Raw genomic sequence first — 23,469 nt, forward strand, 5'->3', positions numbered from 1 at the left:
TGAAATAACATCTTCAGAAAAGCCCAGATAATTCCCTTCTCTGAGGATGAAGACTGCTGAATTTTACATAATCCATAAGCTCAGTTATGCTTGTGCCTTTTTTGGTAAATGTTCTTGGAATGCATGTAGCCTTTGAAAAAAATTTAATGGCTTAGCAGTAGAAAAAGTTCTTTTAAAAATCTGACTATATCTTACTAAACATTTACATTCATAAAGGACTCTTGCTGGTACCAGGTCATCTGCTGCTTCTCAAATACAGCCTTCTGTGAGGACATTTGATGAAGAAGCTTACAAATCCAGAAGCAGTTAAGTGTCATTAGACACCTCTTCTTGACCAATTGATGACATTGGATCCCAGGAAGATGGCAGTGCATACACAAACAGGCACATAACACATCATCCTGTGGGCACTGCCCTCGGCAGCAGGCAGCAGTCAGAATTTTACCACCCTATGGAACAGTCGTCTTAAAAATTCACTGATTAATTGTGCACCTTGCCATGGAAGCCAATCAGCATCTCAAAACCCGCAACCACACAGCTGGCCATGCTGGATACTGGGCAGATGTCATGCAATCCTGATTCCAGGCATAATTAAATCACTCAAAACAAGGGACAATATCTTCTGTTGCAGAGAATAAGCAAGACTGTCACATCCCTCATGTAAAACATTCCCTGATGCCAAAGTGGAAATGCTCCATATTTGGCAAGTTCTAAAATGAAGGTTGTCTTTCAAAAGTTAAGAAGTAGAAATTGGGACAATATTCTTTGTCCTTGAACAGACATTTGCACCTCAGAGCCCACATATTGACTTAAAATGAGACTGTCATCGTGATGTTAACGATGAATGCAGATGGCAGTGTTTGCCACTGACTTGCTTTGATTGGAGTAATCATGTGCATTGCTAATTAAAATGAGATTATAGATTTCAGACAAGAGAATTTTTGAGCATGCTTTCCATTGAATGAAAGATTTTGTGGCTCTTGCTCTACAGATGTTGATTACTCCATTAGCAAAGGAAAATGACATGAGAGCTGACTTCAGTGATCTTTCCTAAACATTTCAAATTAAGAGCCAGGTCTTGGTAACAGCTGTATTTGGGCTTACAACTTTGATAACATTCCTGGCTCTGTAAAACATGCTTTTGCTGGTTGGCTGTTGGCCCAGCTATAAAGTACATGGAGATCTTCACTCCAGGCACTGTTGACTACTTTGGGCTATAGAGAGACCTGGGCACACTCATCCCCACCACCTCAGGCTGCAAGGGCAATTTGGATCTCTACACATCCAACTGCAAAATCTAGTGTCTTTAACAGACTGACATGTCATTTCTAATTTTCTACCTGATGAACACCACCCAGTTCTGTTTGTGCTCGGTCTTGCAGATGTATATAAAAATAACACCTCTGCATCTGTTGAGTGTCAACTGCAGTGATACAAAATGAATGCAGCTAGACCTCTTGTTTGGTAAAGGAATTGGGCAGAGCAGACAGAAAAAGATGCCTTTTTCTCTTTGCTCTTTCATGTTTTTAGACAATGACATCCAAGTCTTACAGGATACCACCTGAAAGCACTGAAACTTTCATCAGAGCCAAGGTCAGCTCTCAGAAAAGTCTACTTGTTCTATTCACCAGGATAGCATCCTAAGGGGTATGTTAGACACCTTAGATAGGTTCTGCCATGCCACGGGGATTATTGGAGGAAAGGTTAAAAAATAGTAGCACTGTTGCTGAGTATTATGTATTGAAAAGAGGACATAAGCAACACACTCCACCAAGAAACCCACCCTAGCCCAGAGGGTGCCCCTCTCTCAGAGCGGAGCACCATATTTTCCTTTCAGCTAGACAAGAATCAGCATGATCAGGACCAGGCAAGTGCTTTTCCAAAAATGAGATGTTTAATAGAAACAGGGTTATTCAAATCACCCAGAGGGTCCAAACCAAGAAGACATGTCACAGTACTTCTTTCTCTCTGTGATGAATTAGAGGTATCTCCCCAAAACACAAGCACAATAGTGCAAATAGTGGAGAGGCTGCTCAGCAGAGCCAGTGAGTTTTCTGAACTTGCTAATATGACTATATGCTTTCATCTGGCCCAGTCTGCTTATTCATGGGCAGCTCTTCATGGCACTGAGCTGTAAATAATTTTTAGTGTCTTTTACTGCAGTATTAAAGAATGATAATCTCAATAACCTTACAACATTTTAATGACATTTATCTAACAGTCTTAAACACTAACAGCTGCTTTTTTTCTCCACAACTTATAAAAGTGCATCCTAAAGCACTGTTCTTTCAGGTGTTTTATATGCTCAGTTAGCTGCTTGCATCCACTGTTCAGCCTTTTTTTGGATCCTACAGGACAGAACCAAGAGCTCTACAAGGCTTTCTCTGTGTCAGTAAGGCTTTTTTTCCAAGTCAGCTGACTAGGTCTACTTTTGAATTGGGGTAGTCAATATTTTATAACGAAGGAAATCAGTTTAAATTATTTAACTTCCACTTTAGAGCTGTCACCAATGTTGTGATCACACCAGCATCAGAAAACTCCTGTTCAGTACCTTCTAGACAGCGCATTTCAGAATCAGGACCCTGGGCTACACAGGATAGAGAATGCATTTTGAGGTTACAAATACAGTAAACCCAGCGACTACCATGAGATGTGGATAAAATCCTGGAATAGGGAACAGAGCTTGCTACTAACCAGTTCAACAGATGTGGTGAAATCATAATTTGGTCAGCTTAGTTCCCTTATTAGAAAAACAGCAACAAGAGTGGGTGTGATTATTAAAGACGTAAGGTATATGCACCAAACTTCCATTAACATTCAAGGTTTTTTTTTCCCCTCAGTTCCCAGTTCTTGCCTCAGTTTAGGGAAAACTGTTTAATATCCGTACAATATTTAGGAAGTGAAAAGTGTTATTCAAATGCCAAATATTGCTGTCTTCTTGGTGAAAGCCTCATGCAGCCAGAAAACAAAGAAACAGTCCTGAGAAGTGAAGCAGGGGGCATATATTTAGAAGAAGCTGGCTATCACAAATATTTAAGAATATGTGAGGCTTCCATCCCTGATATTATTTCAGACTTCAGAAGTGATCATTACACTAGACTAATCCCAGCAGCAATTTGGACAGAGCCTAACAGGTTTTATGTTTGTGCTTGGGTGTTTCTTAATCATTTTTAGTCAGCCACATCAGCGTAAAACATGAGACAAGCATTTCACAACAGCATTGAAATTAATTGCTCAAAAATTGTTTGAAATTAAAATACTGACTTTACCAAGCTGTAATATGCAGGGAGGTGTCTGTCTACATGGCATGAAGGTCACTAAAACGGGGATATCTTTTTTTCTCCCACTTAGCATAAATATTATTTGAGGCATTTCCAAAAGCTAAGTTGCCTGTGCAGTAAATTTTTATTCCTAATGACACCTCACAGCTCGAGAAATAAATGTTTGACATAGAAGCTATATTAGCTGTAACAAAACAGGAAATCAATTCCTTCTGCAATTCCATATATTACAACCTATTGACATCCATGGTGCCTACATTGTTACCAGCACTTGTAACATGAAAAATAGGGTACAGAAAGACTAAGTGATCTTGCTAAGCCCTTAGTAGAAAAGGGAATTTAACAGAGAAACCTCTTAGCTTCCTCAGCTAATGCTGTAAACACCACTGGTAGCAGTCTTCATAATCTTCCTTGCAAAGCAAGGGACATTACTTCATTTACAACACAGGAGTCTATTTTACCGAATACTTCTGAATGTTCAGTGCAAGACCCCAAAATCTTCCACTCCCATATCAATGGCCCCTAATTTGATACAGTTCAGGTGCTGCGTGGCAGCTTTATTTGCATCTCTGAAATTACTTTCTTCTTCTGCCACAGATGGGAGTTTGCACATAAATTTACAGACTGCTCTTTGCTATTCACTTGATTATGAAACGACAACAACATTTAGCAAGAGAGATTTTCAGCTGCTGTAAATAGTCCTAACTCTCCTGTGATCTGCCAGCATATCTGCATATGCACCACTAAAGGATATTTCTCTCTTCTCTGAAAATTTCTTGAACAGCGACTCTGAGGCATCAGGTTTTATAGCATCATCCTAAGCAAGATAAATGTTATTCTCCTCATTCACCACATCTATCCTACCCCCTGCCCTATTCTTTTTTTACAGATGGGGAAATCCAGTGCAGAGAGGTTTAATAATTTGCCTGGTTTTAGGCACTAATTCAGCATCATAGTCAGATTCAGACCCCAAGTTTCATAGCTGTCTTTTCTGCACTCAGTAATAAATGGATTTCCACCCACTTGCAGGCTCAGCTTGAAGAAAAAATTAGAAGAAGATGAAAGAAACGCTAATGCAATTCATTGCTATAGCTACAACAGAGAGCACAGCGGTTCTCTGATTGAAGCAGCCATTGCAAGGCAATTAAGATGCTATTAAAAGGGTTAAATTTTCACATACTGGCAAGTCAATAAAAACTTTCAACTTCTCCTCCCAGCTTTATTTCCATCTAGAGAAGCTGAACGGGTAAATTCTAAGTGTAGAGCATACAAAAAAGGTTCCTCTCTCTGGGAGGTTTGGGAGGCTTTGAGGTGCTGCTTGCTGAGACTGGAGGCTGCTGGAATCGCCCCAGTGCACGAGATGATTCTGTCATACATTGTCACCTCTGCTGAGAGAGTGGGAGGGGGGACTGTTGGGAAGAACAGCTTTTATTAGGAGTATACTACAACAATGTAGTTTTAGCAAAAAATGTCTGAACGTTTGATCTGTCACTCATAGATAGAATGATTCCTGCTTTTTCCTTTTCCTTCCCTTATTTTTCTTTTACTTCTTTTACTTTTGTTTTTCCCCCCTTTATTTTCTTTTTCACTTTTTTCTTTTTTTTTCCCTACCTTAATGATGTTGTGACTCTTCATGAAGCCAATCCCCTTAACCTTGTCAGGCTGAGAGGGATAGTGTCAGCTTTTTGTGTTACCAAAATGAGTCATGCCAGGGCACAGCAACACAGTTGCCATGTTCCCTTTGGAAGTTAGCACTGATCAGGGACTGTTACCAGCAATAGTCTGGGTGCAACTAAGGTGGAGAGTGAGTGCTGTGTCCAGCTGTGGGCCTCCCAGCAGAAGGATGTAGACCTGCTGGAGTGAGTCCAGAGGAGGCCAGGAAGATAATCAGAGGATGTTAATCCGGGGCACCTCTCCCGTGAACACAGGCTGAGAGAATTGGGGTTGCTCAGCCTGGAGAAGACAAGGCTATGGGGAGACTTTATTATGATCTTCCAGTACCTAAGGGACTACTAGAAAGCTGGAGAGGGACTTTTTACAAGGGCATGTAATAACAGGATAAGGAGAAATGGCTTTAAATTAGTAAGAGGGTAGGTTTAGGCATTGAGCCATGGGGCACGCTCCCAGTCATGTGCAGTTCAAGGTGTTAGCTTAGCTGCTCCTAAGGCACCTCCACTACAGCAAATCCCATTGCACATTTGCATCCAAGCCTTTTCCATTTGCTGTCATATTATTTCTTTACTTCATTCAGCAGTTTCTCCATTCAGTCCAAGTAATTCCTTATTCCTTTCCTCCTGTGGGATTTGGCAGAGAGTTATGCCACGGATCTCAATGAAAAAAAAGGATCAGAGACAGCAGCATTAGTTCCAGAAAAATTTCATGAAGAAGAGGAATATATTTTCTTTATGGTGTTTATCAGGAAAGAGGACTGCCATTTGTCCTTGGGGAATATTCTGCCTGTTTTGGAGATCCAACCGTGATGCTTAATGTCAGCCCTTACGAGCCAATCTCTATGTTGCTGATGGGCTTTTTTTACTTTTTGGCAAGTGCTCATATTCTGTGCAGGAAATGAGTTCTGCAAAATTTGTACGGAAAAATGTAAGTCAACATTTTCAGAAGTATCAAACCAATATGTTGCAACAGCATACAATGTACTATGTTAGAGGCAAAATATCTCACAGTGAGCAAGGACTGACACTTTAGTCTTTCAGTTGTGGACATGGACAGAACTAATATTACTCCCAGGTTTGCCTGGCTTTAACCCCTTCCAGCAGGAATTGTAAGGCAGCTTGAGAAAGTGAAGCTCCCTCATGCTCCCCCTTGTGCTGGCACAAAGGGAATTCCTTTCGAGGAGCACACTTTTTGTTTCTTTGGCATTTTACAGGGCATAAAAGACCCAAACAGAATCCCCCATCTGTGTGCAAATACCTGAAACCAGTATCAAGCTGTGAGCATATGCTTACCTTACCACAATTTATTGACTAGGAAAATCTGGCTGCCAGTTTTATGTGTGATAAACAGAAGCTTTTAAATACATCTGCATTGGACTCAATGTAGTCTAGACCCTCAGCTTTGAGGTTTGCTTTAAAACAGGGAGACTGCCTTGGGTCAGAACACTGATCAGATTTAGCCTTAGGCATTTTGATAAACTCCAGAGGAGATCAGTAGTTGATTCTGGAGGGCTTCTTCAGCACTCCTGAGTTTGTGAGTGAAATTTCACAATAAACCTCCAAACTTGTGCATGAGGTTTAAATATCACAGCAAACTCAAAACTTAGGCCAGACTTGTACTTCGCTGTTTCTTCTAAAGAAATTAGGTAATTTTTGACTGACCTTGACCTGGCCTGTGCATTATGCATCAAAATGATATGAAATTTGTCTTATTCTTGGGTCTGACTTTTTTCCTCCCCAAATGGACTAAGTGAAGCTGCTGCCTGACTGCATCTCTGGCTTCTCTCTGAGGCATCAGTGCAGTTTCTCTGTGTTGAGACATTTAAGATTACCCATATCCAGAAAGGAAATGTGACTGGATGTCAAATCAGGGATACTTTAAACTACTGGGTAATTCACCTGAAATTGCAACCTGTGAGGTTGCATGGATTGACACAGGAGCCAAACAGTCATTCTCTCTCATAGTAACTTATTTATCTCTCTCATAGTAACTGTCTGAGAATATTAATTTAGGGATTTTTTTCCCCAGAGAAAAATAAAATAAAATAAAATAAAATACGAATAAAACATAAATAAAATAAAATCAGGTTTCTTTCAAAAACAATGAAACGGAAAGGAAAATTATGTCTTTATTAGCACAGCCTGTAGCTACCCTCATACCTCCCTGCACCCAAATGTGTCTTCCTACTACTAGGGAATACACTGCAAAAACCCACTGGATTTAGATATTTTTTTAGTAATTAGGTCTGCAGTAGTTCTAACTATTGCAACAGAACTCAAAGATCTGCTTTGGGTAGTTGGGATTTTTCAGGTAGATGTCTCAGATACTCTGTAGCCTGCAATTGCTTTCTCTTAGACCTAATCATGACCTGAATCTGTTGGCAGCTTTTAAAATTCCATTGTGGCCAGGCCGCCCACAGAATTCACTGTGCTTCCACTGGTTTACAATCAAAAGGAAATTTTCAGCACACAAAAAATCCTCCCCCATTGTAACATAATTATTACTACCAGCCAGATATATGATGGTTTCTTTTTTGTTTTGGACAAGGATGTTAGACATCTGGAGAACTTAAGTAAGAGAAAGCCTGCCTATGGAAAAATGATCCGCATTTATGATTTGTAGGATTTTAACATGGTGATGACAAAAGAACTTGTAAGAGATGGACTAAGCACAATGCCTCTACTACCAAAAAACATCCCACCAGCCAAAATTCAGACAATTGTGTTAGCGAAATGGATTTTTTTTTTCTTTTCTCCCCAGAAATCAACACTGGAGCCTTGTCAGTCTGAATATTCTGACTGACTTCTCTTGTAAGAGGCAAGGAACTCTACAGACTCTCCTAGCATGGAAGTGCTCATAACATAATGAATCATAATATATAATAATAATAATAACAATAACAATAATAATAATTCACTCATATCATAATAAATCTGTTTATACACTCCAACCTTTAGAAACAGCTATTGGAAAAAAGATTCTTCTCTAGCTATGAAAAAGTGTAGACAAGCAAAACTCAGAGAAAGTATTAATGAGACAGAACATTGTCTGTTCTGAGGAGAGAGGTCATTATAGAAAAGTCAAGGTATTTATTTGCAACAGCTTCTTCTCAGTAATGCTTTCTGCTTGGCCCTGTATGCTGTCCTTTGACAGTGAAAGAGTCAGAATTTGGATTTTCATTGTTGTTGTGTCGACTGAGTAGGTTCTGCTGAGATAATGAGAAGCCCCGTGCAAAAAGGAACTACACTGTGGAAAACCACTGAAAATTATTATGGAAATTAATTATCCTGCCCAATGTGGAGAAATGTACTAAATACATAAACTCTGCTGGAAGCAGCTGTTTGAGAAATCATGAAAACCTTTTATCTCTAGGTCAAAACTTGAGGAACTCATTAGGAGTTTACTCAATCAGCAGGAGGAGGTTGCCTATAGAATGAGTCCTTTCTTTGGGTTTTAGTGTAGGCTTCCATTGGAAGCAATGCAATTCATTTCTGGGTTTTACTTTGTCTCTTTTAAAGGGTGACTTTTGAAGAAGAGTAATTTTGCAAAAATCCAAATGCAATTGAAGTCTAAAGATGAATTTTTATGTACAAAGGTCAGGTGCCTCTACATAACCTCTGCTTCATGAGGCCAAACACGAAATCTCTAAAGATGTCAGATTTACAAGGAGGAACACAAAAATCAGTGGAACAGGCCTGAGCTGAACTTGACTGAAATCTTCAAACCTGTAATGGAAATAACAGAGAAAGTTTGCCTGGAAGAGCAGTAGCTAGGAGAAAAGATGTTCTATTTGGTCAACCAGTTTTGTGGATTCCTTGATCTCTTATCTGTCAACACTTACTTATCGCAAAGAGTTTTATCCTGTGAAGCTTTATTCTGTGATTGGGTTGAATATTTTCTATAAAACTCCATCTTCTTGAGTCAAATGAATAATTCAACACCAGTTTTCACTAGTGTCTGCTCCTCATAGGCAAAAGCTTGAAAATAAGATGCCAGAATATTCAAAAGCAGAAACAAACAAACAAAAATGAAAAATTAAAATAATAGTCTTTGATGTCACCTCATCAGTGTCAAAACAATGTGACTGTTACTTCTTTATGTAATGTTAATGATTAAATTTGGTCACGTCACTATGTGTCTGGTTGTCAATTTTCTTTAGAAATGTACTTTGAATACAAAAGCGCTGATTGACCACCATTACCCAAAACATTTAACAGCAGCAATATCTATTTCAACATTTTTGAATAAAGCTGCAAGAGGATGATGTTAAAATTCTTAGCTTCTCTCTGTGAAACAAAAAATTAGGCCTATGGTGCACTGAGCTCCTTGCAACTCCTCATTCACTCCACTGCATTATCCACACCCTCCTCCCTGGGAGCTCCAGCTCAAGTGTGCTCAAAAGCAGCATTAAGCTTAACATCAGAAGTTCCTGCATCCCATTTTAAAAGGTAAGACATCTGAGACAAGGTTTTGTAGACTTTCAATGAAGATTAGACTTTGAATTGCTAAGTTGCTTTGAAAACATTACCCTAAGCAGCTTTAAGATTGACAGAATTTGCCTTAAGCTGCTCTGAGGCTGACAAGATGAAGGTCTGGTGCAGTAACAGAAGTGCTTTGATTGCTTGCTCCTGGATGGTGCTAGGAGCTAGGAGAAACCAGGAACTAGGATAAGTTCCTGCTGCCATGAATGAAGCTCTGAGTTTTGATAGTGTTGTCTATAATGATGCTCCTCATTCTGTGTGTAATTGCTGACTTAAGCAACTCAACTGGGACCTTTCCTTTTACTATCTTCCTTTGAAATGAGTCTTGTGGCAATAAAATGCCTAAAACCAAATTGTCCAGGAAAACCAGATTGTTCTTTTCCCTCCCCATGCCATCACAAATTCCTACCTATACTGGCTTAAGTTTACACTGATTTTAAGACATTCCTCTGTCCTGCAGGAAAAAAAATTACCATGAACCCTTACTTCTACTTAGCAATTAACTCTAGATGGGAAATATTTAGTAAAAGCCATGTCCTTAAGTTTAAGCAAAGTGAAACCAGCAGTCTCTTGAGTCAGGCTCCTAAACCAAATTTTGTTTAGTATTTGAGTAATCTGACAAATTTTAAACAGATTACATGTACTTAGACCTAACTGTACCACGACACATTGTATGTAGTAGAAAATAATTCACAGGTGCAGTTGCTTTTCTAATATTGCTCCTAGGTAAACAATTTCTATAAATTTACTTTAAAGAAATGGTACATTTCAGAATGTAAAATTCAGTTTGAAACCTCATAAACCACTACCACTTCCTAAGCCTGAGTCAAATGATTGTGTCAAGCCAGTTAATATAAGATATGTGTGTGCAGGAAATACAAGACTGAGGAAAAATGGTAAAAACCCCAGTTTATGTCTCTGACAGCTATAAATGAACAATAACTCCTTCACTGGCTTAAAGGTTATGCTGGCATCTTTCCTCTGCTTTTTAAAGACACTGAATAATGCCCCCTACAAAAAGATCTTGTAGCTGGGAAAGTTGTAGAAGGGATAAGTTTAATAAGCATGTCTTAGTGTGTCATCTTCACCACAGGCTGATCCAAAAATTTCCTCATGTTATTTTGCTTGCTGGCCCCACTGAGGTATTTGATGAGGCCTCCTTGAAAGCTGGTCAATTTCAGTGTTTCAGAAACATTTGTACAATGCCCTTAACAACACACTTTAATTTGTGTTCAGCTCTGAATTGATCAGGCTTTTGGACTAGATGATCCTTGTTGGTCCTTTCCAACTGAAATATTTTCTTCCCTTCATTCCATTCCACTTTGGCAGAGGAAAAGCCTCCAAAAGAATAACAGACCTTATCCTTAACAAGGAAGATGCATGAGGTCAAGCCTTGTAGGAAGAAGGAGCAAATTGCACTCTCCCAATAGAGAAAATATGACAAGAACTTTTCTGACCACGCTTTGAGAGGTGGGTTGGACATACAACATCAGCATGATCTCCTTCCAACTAAATTACCTACGACCATATCTACTCACAAGGACTGAAGTATAAAATATTTTCAGATACAGGAGTTTAGACCCCATTTATCACTTTTGGGCATATCAAGAACTTTTAATATATATTCTGTATAAAATAACAGACTTTGGTGTCTGAGAGCATTTTCTGTAGTGGATAAAAATACTTCACTTGGCTTAAAAGTGCCTTGATGAAGGTAACTGAGGATGGTACAGAGATGCTCAAGCTGTGTACAATTTCAGGTGATCTTCAGAATCATGCACCAACACTGAAAAAATCTTGAATCACTTGAAAATGGTTTGGGAACTACAGTGTGTTGAGTGGCTGAGCCATCCTTGGGCAGTGTAGGCACTCCTGGTACAGCCATGGGATTACAGCAGAGAGGGCTTTCTTTTGTTCGTATTTTGGAAAAAAAATTAGGTGCAATGCAGATATTCTTAGAGAAGTCTCAACTCCCTCGAGAGTAATGGAGAGAACTAAATACCTATGGGACAGAAATAATTCTGAGCATTTACATTAGATGAGAAAAATGGGCTGATCTAGATGGTGTGAATATTTCTGTGATTCAGTGTCCAGGTTCCTAATGGTAAAATAAGCATATGCAAAGAGGGTACAGTGAGGTGCTCAGAAAATGTGGTAACATGGCCATATCAATGGCTGTGATGAGCAAATTGAACATAAAGAGCGGAATGTTTCGGATTTCAATAAAAGCATCTATTGAAGCCATACATTTTGTCAGAAAAGCCTGAAGTATAAATTACACTGTCATTTAGCATTTGCTTACACAAAACCCATGCCATCAAAATGAATTGAGTGTTGCAGAATGACAGAATAGGGACCAAAAAAATTCTTTTTTTATTATTCTGACATGCCAGGGAGTTGTGGAAAAACAAACAAGCAAGAGAGTGAACAAACAAATGTCTGTGACTGAAGAGATGTTTTTCTTTCACTTGATGTGTAAAAGATTGAAATATTCATCAACAAGCTTTTTTTCCTGGACCAATTCTTAGAATTTTTTAATATTTTGTAGCCTCATTTACAAGCTGTAGGAACTTCATATTTTTTTACTTCCAACATTGAAACAGTAATGCAATTTAGTGATTTATTTAGGGGATGAGCAAGGTTGCTGTCTTTGGAGAAGGTTGTGGTGAACAGCGGGGAGAGGATCAGACCATATGTGCCCTGTTCCTATATGTTCCCTAAACATCTGCTGCTAACCACTGCCACAGAAAGGTCACTTGTCACAGGAGGACACTCGGCTAGATGCACCTTTCTTCTGAGCCAGGATAGTTGCAAGACAAAATTGATGTTACTTTTATAGAGGAGACTAGATACAGAAGCTGAGAAAATGGAATTGTCAATTAATGACTTGAATTAATGCTGACAGGTCAAAGGATGTGGAAAATGTTCAATGTTTAAAAAAACAAATAAAGAAATCCAGATAGAAAAAAAATCAAACACTAGAAATATCTGTGGGTGACAAATTATGAAAATGTGGCTTAAGGAGAATTAGGTTTAACTCTTCAGTTTGCTGACAGTTTTCCCTGCATGTAGGTGATGACTCTCACCCATCAGTCAGCTGGGGGAGAGTGATTCCCAGCACCAAGAATGCTGCCCAGACAACCCATAGACTACCAAACATTTCAGGGTGCTGGGGAAACCCATAGAGGTCAGGGAGGGACAATTAATGTGGAGCTGTGGAGTTTCCATGGATGTGTCAATGTTATATCAAATAAATTTTGACCCTTGTGTCCCTCTGTCAAGGGCTGTGTGTGAAGATTAATTAATATTACTTCAGCAACATGAAAGCTGCTATAGCACATAAAGTGCTGGGTTGCACTAAACAGAAATAGTGTAAATAGGAGTTTCAAGCCACCTTTGAAATGAATCTGCCTTAACTCTATAGATTGACCAAAGCACTTGGTTCACAAGCATGTAGTCTTTAAATCATTTTAGCGAATCAATATCCAAACATTTTTCCTATGTCCAGCTCTACCGTTCACCACTCTGGCCTTACAGGATCAAATTACATTTGGTTGTTTAATATATCATCCAACTAGCAGAGCAAATGTTATATTCTAAATAGTTTTCCTTCTACCTCTGTCTCATTAACCTAGCATTTCCTGTCAAATATTAAGCTAAGGAAAGATCTGTTTCTCCAGGAAAGCCTGAAATGTTTCTTCTCCACAGCTGGGATGTACCCCTACAATTCTGTCAGTAAGCTCTGTCAAGTGAACCAACTTAGTGGAAAGACTCTAAACAGAGTGATTTTGTATTGCAATGAACGACTTTCATTTTTTTAATATAAACAAGCAAGTCAGTACAAGACAGTGTGATGAAATAAATATGAATTTGAAAACACCTTAAAAATCAATGGTATGGAACTTGATTTCATCTTCAAAGAGGCCTTTGCCTTATGATCTCAAAAATCTGTATCTTGAAATCCTTTTTTCGAACTTAAGAGCAAGAGACTCTCTTTTAAAGGGTAGATATAGGCACTATCTTCTTTATCAGAAAGGCCTTTGTTAAGGAAAGCCTTATTGCAGCATGCAACTGCCTCTGAGGGAAAATTTCAAAAAATCTTCCCAGTAGCAGGACTGCTTTCGAAAATCTTTGCATCTCTCACAGCTGTAGCAATAATTTACTGCCTCTAATTACCAGTTCCATTGCACTACTGGTCTTTAGGGAGGTGGGTTGAGATTTTTCATTTCCTTGCTTTGTTTTTGAGAGTTTGTATTGTTCCTCCCTTCTACTCAAGGCTGAGGGATCCCCTGCCTGCTGCAGTGGGGATGTCTGTGCTTTCAGCTAATCTCCAGCATGAGCCTGTGCCCCAGGCCAGGTTCATTCACTGTTCAGAGAGCAGCAGACACTGGGGCAGGCCTGGTCCTGAATTGCCATGATCTGCAGGGACACTGAGGAGAGGATGTGCCACCACAAATCCTGTCACAACCAAGGTGCAAAACAGGCCACAGGAATGTTCTGGCCTTACAACACCATTGTCACTATATTTGGAAAACTTTTCTACCTCCTCAAATGCTTGTTGGCAGCTCATGTATGACCAGCCTGAAGGAAGTGGGCATGAAAAAAAGGCAGGCAGCAAGGAGTGCCTTCCAGCTCTGAATCACAGAGACCAACAGCAGTCAGAGCATCATACACATCACTCCTCATCTTTTTTGATTGGCTGCTGTGGGTATCCCAACACTCAGTACACCTGCTGCCATCAATCCAGCCTCTAGCACCGAATTCAAGCTGATGCCTTTCAGTCAGTGAGATCTCTCCTTGGGAGTTCTGTGCTCAAAGCTGGAGACATTTCTGAGGACCTGCAAACCTGACTGTTTCATTACTCAGCATCCTTTACCAAGTGTCTGTCTCTCTCTGGGGCCCTGCTTTACAAAGCAAGGATAGATGGGATTTCCCCGCCATGAGGGAGAATCATGAGGATAACTACAGTAAGCATTCAGCAGCATTCAGAAACTAAATACCAATTACACAGGGCATTGGGGTGTAATAAGAGAGCTGAGGAAAGAAAAGGCCATAGCAATAAAGCTAAATGAATTATTTACAATCAACTACAGAATGTGTTTAAGGATGAACCCACAGAAGAGCCTTTCAGACCTGTCAAATCAATGGAACCATCTGCACTTGATGTGTCAGTAGACAAAGTTTAATAACAAATCAATAAAATAAATAGTAATGAATTACCAGGATGAGATGAATGACTCAAACATGTGGAAATGGAAAATACTGAGCCAGTTTTTTAAAGGGAAACAACAAATGAAATCTGACTCGAGAAACAGGTAGATCTACTTAACTTCCTTAGGAACATTAAACTCACGGACCAGAAATATCACCTAGAATTTCCAGAAAACTTACAACCGACCTCCTCACCAAAATGTCATGAAATGTAAAGAAAAAGAGAAAAAAAACCAGAGTTCTATGAGTGAAGAATAAGTAAATATTTAAAGGATAGGAAAAAAGAGTTAATAAAGAAGGTTTTGTTTTCACACGAGTAAATCCTGTAAGTGATCTAGAAAAGGTGATGAAAAATGAGGCAATAATATTTACTAGAGACATTGAAGTATCAAGGATAGAAAAAACAAAAATTGACTCAGAAGATTTACAAATGAATTATAAAATGTCCAGTGACTGGATGACAAAACACTTGAAGATACACCTGGCAATGTACACTTACAGCCCAGAATGCCAACCATGTCCTGGGCTGCACCACAAGAAGTGACCAGAAAGTTGAGGGAGGGGATTCTGCCCCTCTGCTCTCATGAGACCCCACCCAGAGTGCTGCACCCAGCTCTGGGGTCGCCAGCATGAGAAGGACAAAGACCTGTTGCAGTGAATCCAGAGGAGGCCATGAAGATGATGAGAGGGCTGGAGCACTTCTCCTAGGAGGACAGGCTGTGGCAGTTGTGGCTGTCCAGCCTGGAGAAGAGAAGGCTTCAGGGAGTTGTCACTGTGGCCTTTCAGTACTTGAAAGCGGCTTATAAAGATAGATGGGGACAGACTGTTTAGCAGGGCCTGTTGCAATAGGGCAAGGGGCTTTAATGGTTTTAGTCAGAAAGAGGGCAGGGTTAGATTGGAAGAAATTTTTTATGATGAAGGTGGTGAGGTGCTGGAACAGTACTGGTTGTGTGTGGCTTTAAGAGGTGTCGGAACTAGATGATCAGGGGTGTAGGAACTAGATGATCTTTAAGTTCCCTTCCAACCCAAACTATTCCATGATTCTATGGAATTCAATGTGAGTAAATGCAAAGGGAAGCATGGGGAATATCAGTATTCAGTAAATCTACATACTGACATATTCTGGGTAAGAAAATGCTTCCCAGGGAAGAAGTGCTGGAGACTTTGAGTATTCTTCTAGGAAAACATGAATTCAATGCTTGGCATTAGTGAAAAAGGCAAATTTGTACATGCCATTTAAGGAAATTAATAAAGAACACAAGATAAATAATTGTTATTATACCATGATACAGACACCCACACACCTCTACAGACAGCCCCGATCCTTTCATCCCAAAGAAGACCTGGAAAAGGCAAAGAAGGAACAGAAAGGGCAATAAGGGCAATTTTCTCACAGGAACAGACTGTACAGACTAAGCCTTCTCACCTTTAAGAGAGTGACCAAGAAAAAAGCATAATAAAATTAATGAAATTACAGATTTCAAGAAAGAGGGAATAGGGGACACTTGTTCCCAAGAAATGGAGGCAAGTGTAATATAACCACTAACATAATACACAATATGCAATTAACAAGTAGGTGTTGTGGTCTCTGAAAACTTAAATGGGACTAAAAATTCTTCCAAGGAAGAGAAAAATCCATCCAGAGAAGCTGAAACCCCATTTGTACAAATGTGATACAGCTGCCCATAGACAGCTGGGATCCACTCCTAGGGACAATAATTTTCTTCAGGCTATGCAAGTCATTGTCTACATATCTGTTTCTTCACCTAGTTGTTCCTTCAGAGAAAGCTTAGAGATATGAGAAACACTAATTGAGAGGTAGATACAACTATTTTTATGTTATTATCAAAGCACTTCTTTCATCCTATGTCCTTCCCTTTTTCCTTCCTCTGATGTTTAAGGGAATGGTGTGCTTAATTTTTATTTGAAAGTCTTGGCACAGTTACTAAGAATTTTAAATCAAAGCAATTTAAATAATTTTATTGGATATAATTTTGAGTAATCTTCTGTTTTTCCAATATCAAGCAGTGTTTCATGATTAGCAACCTCATCTAGTTGAAGATGTCCCTGCTTGTTGCAGGGGATTGAACTGGATGACATTTAAAGGTCCCTTCTAACCCAAGCTATTGTGTGGTTCTGTGATTACACTGAATGAAAGGATTGAAAAGACATCACAGATTTATGAGCACTGAATATTCCTAAAAACACAAATGTTACAGACTAATTCTGTGTTTCAATGCAAAACTAAATTTTGCTTGTTTGCTACAGAATTTTGCTGGTGCAAGTCTTAGTGCCTACAATATTAAAACAACCTACATAAATATGGCTCAGGTTACAAGACTCTGGATGTACGCACATTTTCTAACCTACCACAGTAATATTAGGATTTTGACCAAACTGTTAAATACATCTAATGTCCTCATACAGTACCTTATTTCTTCTTGCAGTTAATCCAAGTATTCCTCAGTTTTAGAGAAATTCTCCCACTACAAAACTAGGTCCCTTTGCCTTTGGGTAAAGATATGAGCAGATGAGAAAGTTCCCGGAAACTGTTTTTCAAACCTCATTAAAAAAGTTTCTTTTCTAGTGAAAATAAAGTATTATAATTGCATGTTAATAAATGCTGCAGCAACAACATCTAAAGAAATGTTTTAAGAAATATCTTCCTCTGCTTACATTTCATTTTAAACTAAATAAGAGATATATCACCATAATGTTCATGCAAATAAAATGACTTGGAGAAAAAAGATGCCATGTATGCCCTAAAGATATCTTTGTTCTTGTCTCTCTGTAAATGATTGACAGGGTAAAAAATGAAGTAATTAGCTTCTAGCTGACAGAAAACAGTAGCATGGGTCTGTAATGATGGCACCCATGAGTGGCATAGTGTCCTACTTATCTGCATTTTAAAGCAACAGCTGCTGGGTCTTTTGCAAGTCTGCAGAATTTTAAAGAGAAGCAGAATTAGAAACAACAGTACATCTTTACTATAAATGTCACAAAACTGATCCTCACAAGACAAGAGATTGAACAGAATGTGTTGGACATATGTGAAATAATTATACTGGAGGGAAAAAAGCACTTCTTATAACTCTTGACATCTATGTAAAAATACCCTGTCGTTTCGGAATCAACGCAACTCACATGTATGGTTTCACTGTCTACCAAATTTCCTCTCAACTGAGACAGTTGTCGTGAAGATCTTCTTGAATCAGGACACTTTGTAAAAGAAGTTAATTATAAAAGGGTGCAGATGCCTTATTGCTAGACTGCATTTACACAGCTAGACATATCTGCACCAGAGAGGGCTCAGTATTGCCAACCCATTTGCAATCTCAGTGTCCAATGTTAATGCCCTCCTGCACACACCATCCACACAGCTCAGCACTGGGCTCAGGGCTGCTTTGAGCCCATGTCACAACCTCTGGCCCTGAGGAATGATCCGTTGATAACTGTGGTGTTCCTCCTCTGAAAAGTGGCTGAAGTAATGGATACAGAGCATTGTAGCCTCACAAAATGTTTTACAGCATGACAGCAGAATAGTGTTGCATGTCCTAAACAAGTGGGATGAGGGTGTAGAGACATCTCCTAGAGCAAAGTCTGAGAGACTGTGTCATACAAAGGGATCCAGACTGCTGATATCATATCCATGCTGCCCACTGGAATCTCCAGAGTGCACTGTCCTAAAACCAAGTTTTCCACATTTGGCCTCTAAGGGAACCAGTTTGCTCCAAAAGAGAGCTTGGGAGTAAACAAGCTCTGCACTGTGAGGAATCAAGGCCCTGGGTGCAAAGCGGCCTGCAAGATTATCTGGCTTCCATAGGCACACCCAAAGATTTGTGCCACAGAAACATATTTTTAGAAATAATATCATTTTGTTGGTGAGGTAAAGCCATATCTAACATATCATATTGCAGCAGGTGGAAATCTTGTTTTGGACTGAAATAAATTCATTCACAGTGGCTCACAAATTAACTATGATACTTTCTTTGCTAATCATTGATATTATCTTTGAAATGGCCTCCTAGTTTAAGGGCTTCTTAAAAATGAAATGGCAGCTCCAGCAACGTGAAAATCCAGGCTGGCATGTGATTTATTTTAGTTGTAGCTATGACTGTGATTGTAATTGCCTTGGACTTTCTTGGTGGTTGCTATTCAGAAAGCTTCAGATGATCCTGAAAATCAGGACCATTTCTAATCTCACCTCTTTGATAATCGCTTGAAGTGCAGTAAGGCAAAAGGTATTGAATACAGTCTATGATAAAACTTACTGGAGACTGATAGGTTACTCAAAGCTGAAAGTAAGATTCAGACTGATCATTTTTAATGCCTAAAATCAACAGACATGGATTTTAAGCACCACAGCCCTATTGCAAAATTCAGAGTTTCTGCTCCTTTGCTGGACCAAGTAGTTTAGACTACATTTACTCTCGCAAATTTATGAGAAGCTGGATGTCTCTCTCTCTCACTTAAAATTTATGGAATTCAAATTTAAGGCAGGGAAACATCCAGACTGCATTTAACCCTATTTTATATATTTAAATCTTACTATGCTTTGAATATACCTAACAAACATATACAAAAGTGAAAGCAGAAAGACCACAACAGGAGAGACCAATCCCATTCAAAAACACAGACATGATATTTACCTTTTTCTAGTAGTGGTTAGACACTTGAGTATGAGAAATTCAAGATTTTGCTGCACCATTGGCTGAGGAAGTGGGAGATAAAATGCAGTTTCCTTAGCACACTGATGGGATTCAAATCTAGAACTCTCTCATCTTCATGAAATGTCTTAACCACCAGGTAGCCATTTTTGGAAAGGACATTTCTCACCTCTTCTCTTGAAAAGCACAGTGACTGAGGGGTCAGGATGGTGAAAGTTTGGGAGAAACTTTCTAAATTCTAGAAGGAGGAATGGAGTCTGAGGAATGCAGTGGTGAATGAGCCATCCTGACTGTCATCAATGATTCCAGGTTTGACGAAACAGCAATAATGCAGGGAAAAATGCTCTTGCCAGATTGTTTTGCAAAATGTGAGGAACATCGTCACCACCACCACTTCTTCCTCTTACATTTTAAACAACATTGCTGCTCAATAAAGTGCCTATCCTCATTTGTGGACCTTTGGTCTCAAATTCCTAAGAGTTGGTACCTAATACAGAGACTGAAACCAGGCTTTCAGCAAGAGGGAGAACTCAGATGTCTTCCAGAATTTAGTTTTTTCCATAAACTAAATCCAGGGCAGCATGTTTGAACTCAGCCCATCCCTAAGGTATTGCTGCGCTCGGTAAGGGAGCTCCATTAAGGATGCATTTGGCCAAAGTCCCTGATTAGGACAGCAAAACTGAATTCCTTACTCAACACTTCCATTTACTGTACACAGAATTTATGTAACTAAGTTGGGCACCTTCGATCACCCTCTACGGACCATTATGAAATGCTGGGATGCCAGAGCTGGGCTCTTGTAGCTCATAAAATGGCTTGGAAGTTGAGTGCACTTCCATCAGTTCTACAGGCAATTTTGAGTCAGTTCTGCTCCCTGCCTCTGCATCCTCCCCTTGAGGGTTGCTTCTTCCTGCAGCCACCTTGGAAAATGCTTTTAGCATTTTAGCAAAGTCAGTTCCAAGTTTCTCCCCCCATCAATCAGCAGCAATGTTTTTATACATGCTGCTAAATTCTCTACTTGGACCAAGAATTCTCCTTGAATGACACTGAAAACTATTCAGACTGGAAAGTGGTGGTTCAAGGTTTGACCTGTTCTGTAATGACTTGAGGGAGAACAAGAGTGTGACATGTTGCTGAATGGCAACATCAATTTCTTAAACACTATGCAGTGAGATCAATGAAAATAAATCAATGCTTCACTTAAAAATGGTGTCATGGAAAGAAGTCTCTTTCCCTTAAGAGATAAAAAAGAGGTAAAGAACAGTATTTTATGCACAAATAACACAATAAACCAAATACTGGGAAAGTCCTAAAAAATGCATTACCCTCTTTCACAGACTGTCACCAAATGGGATTATCTCAAAGCTCACTTATTTTGCTCCCTGCTATTAAGAGGAGCAGCTTATCCCTGAGTTTTACAAAACAAAACCTAGAGGTTTACCAAATAAAATGAGATTATCACCTGCCTACAGAGCATAAGGACAGGGATGAGGATCTAAAATAAGGTAGGAGTGATGTGACAGCAATGACAAGATTTATTATTACAAAGGTCTGGGGGAGCCTGAAAAAATCAGACCATTAAAACATGGGGACTATTACACTAGCATGAATTGCTGCAATTTAAGCATTTCTTCATTTCCAGTTAAGATGAATCTGAAAGAAATGCTGCTGAAACACCATTATTTATATATTGGATTAGGTGTAGAAATGTGTTTTCAAGTCGTTAAAATTAATTTGTTTCCTCATCCCACTTAATTAATTATGAGGGGTGAATTGTTGGAGAAGAGAGACCAGAAGCAGAAGGCATTCATGATGGTTTAATTATGTTTTAACTGATGTTTTATGAAATTTGAGAAACTGGCCAGATCACTGAATGGATGAGAATTTATTGTGATGCTCTTGTTAAAGTGAATTGTGATGTTATTCAACTTAGCAGAATTCTTATAACACTAAAATCCATCACTGATAAAAGTGTATTTGTTTCAGTTACCATTTACTTGCATACTGATGCAATGACCTGAATGGATTAATCTTTTAGGGAAGTGTAATCCCATTCTTTCTGAAATGCAGAAAGAACTGAATCCAAATTAATCTAGAAAAATTCACTCAAAACACACAACAGGACTGCAAGAGTGGAAATGTATATCAAGGGATGGACTATTATTTCAAAACTCTGCTCTAGGGAACAAGTACTGAGCAGTGGCAACTCACTAATTTGCTTCTCACTCACCCCCCCCAAATAATAGATGTCTGTGACTACAATCACAGTGAACATCCTCTAGGTTTGTGCATTTTAGCCTGTGTCCTAGACAGCCAAAATCTTGTGCCCTTCACTCTGAGTGCCAGACAGACACAAAAGCATGGCTGTGAAGGGTTGAAAGATGTGAAATGTAATGACTATAGTTGTGCCACTGAAGGAATATAGAGCTGAAAAGTGTGACTGATGAGGATGTAGATAATGGATTAACTAACAAGCTGCCCATAGTCCATCAAAGAACTAATGGGTATTTCCCCAAGGTACCTGCAGTATACTGTGGAGAAGCATGTGGAGACCTGGAACCATCCAAATACAACATTAAAGAGATGAGTAAAGCAAGAACAGAACAGAGTGATGTTACTAATTTCAGTTTACATGTATATTTAATGTATGCTAACCAATTAGAGCATAAAAAAAGGCACAACCGAACTGTCTTGCAGAAGAGGGAAATTGTGGAATCACTGTCCCTGCAAGAATTCCCCAACTGTGTAGATGTGGTGCTCAGGGACATGGCTTAGTGGTGGACCTGGCAGTGCTGGTTTAATGGTTGGACAGAATGATCTTAGAGGTCTTTTCCAACCTCACTGTTTCCGTGATTTAATGTACAGAGAACAGATAAAACATGAGTGAAGGAAAGATGCAACTTGAACTTCTAAAAGAATTTGTTCTACTGGGCAGACGCTGCTGTGAGATGCTCGGTCACTGACACACCGTGCAGTACACACAGGAGGATACAGGGACAGCTCACAGGAGGAATTTAGAAACCTTTCCTAAGCAAGTAAGGGTTGATTTTGGGAAAGCCAAAGCTTTAAGCACCCTGGTCTAGTGGAAGGTGTCCCTGCCTATGGCAGGGGGATGGAATTTATAGATGGTCTTTAAGGTCCCTTCCAACCCAAACTTTTCTATGACTCTATTAGATTATTGTAATTTTAAGCTGCAAATGCAGCTTAATGGAGTTAAACTGTAAATGCTCTCCCTCCAAAAAAACATGAGGTACAATTCAATAGGCCTTCAGGAAATGTAAAGAACAGCCCCCTTCTACAGAGCATCATTGCTCAGCAACCCAAAACTATAAACATCTCCTTTTTTTTATTCTACCAAGGCAAATTTCCCATTAATCATCCGTTAGGGAAGTCTATGTCAGGCAAAATATTGGTAGAGGAAACTTTAGCCTTGACAGTGGATGACTCTTTTCATCAGTGAAAACTGCTAAGAAATCAGAAAATAAATTCTAAAATCAGCTAATAATCTCAAAGTTTCAATTATTCTTGTAATTGGGATGATTATTCCCAAAATAATTGGGAATATAATATATATAGGGAAAATAATTCACAGAAATACAGTCTTGAAGTCCCAGCCTACCATCATTATTTAAAAAGCATTTATATTTTCATACAAGCACTTCTCCAGATCTAACGACACTAAATTACTTCTGTTGGTACTTCATTCTTCCAAGAACAGTCTGCAGAGCTGATTTTTTAAAATGTTCTTTCCCCCATGTAGTCCTATTACCAGTGTGATCAGAGGTAAAACACTACACGAAAAACATACCCAGTGTTTCACTCTGAGGGAATGTTTTGAGTATTGCAAAGTTTCTGGTATAAAGACCACTCAGAGAGAATCTTATTGAAGTATTTGACCTAAATGTCTGCAGGTGTACTTTTTAGCAATACTCTAAGAGAGCATACATGCTGTCTTCCTGAACCTCTCTTGTGGGTGTAGTCTTTTTGGTATATAATAAAGACACAATTACAAGAAATATTCCCTTTTTGATGACTGAAAAGACTAAGTCCTTGACTTAAAAAGCTACAGCTCTGCAGAGAAGTAACAGCACTGAAAACTCCATAGATTTACCTTTTTTTTGTTCTGCCTCTCATAGCAGAAATGGACAGAAGGCCAGG

General features: G+C 39.2%; 1 protein-coding gene and 1 long non-coding RNA gene across 12 annotated transcripts in view; one reads left to right on the top strand and one right to left on the bottom strand.

Moving 5' to 3' along the window:
- The window catches only part of LOC138110973 (uncharacterized), a 138,275-nt gene that overhangs the window by 111,012 nt on the left and 3,794 nt on the right, over positions 1-23,469 (top strand). The gene's annotated exons all lie outside the window — the stretch shown is intronic.
- The window catches only part of DLG2 (discs large MAGUK scaffold protein 2), a 1,009,135-nt gene that overhangs the window by 49,220 nt on the left and 936,446 nt on the right, over positions 1-23,469 (bottom strand). The gene's annotated exons all lie outside the window — the stretch shown is intronic.

Source organism: Aphelocoma coerulescens, chromosome 1 (genome assembly GCF_041296385.1).
Source record: "Aphelocoma coerulescens isolate FSJ_1873_10779 chromosome 1, UR_Acoe_1.0, whole genome shotgun sequence".
In the NCBI taxonomy this organism is placed as follows: Eukaryota; Metazoa; Chordata; class Aves; order Passeriformes; family Corvidae; genus Aphelocoma; species Aphelocoma coerulescens.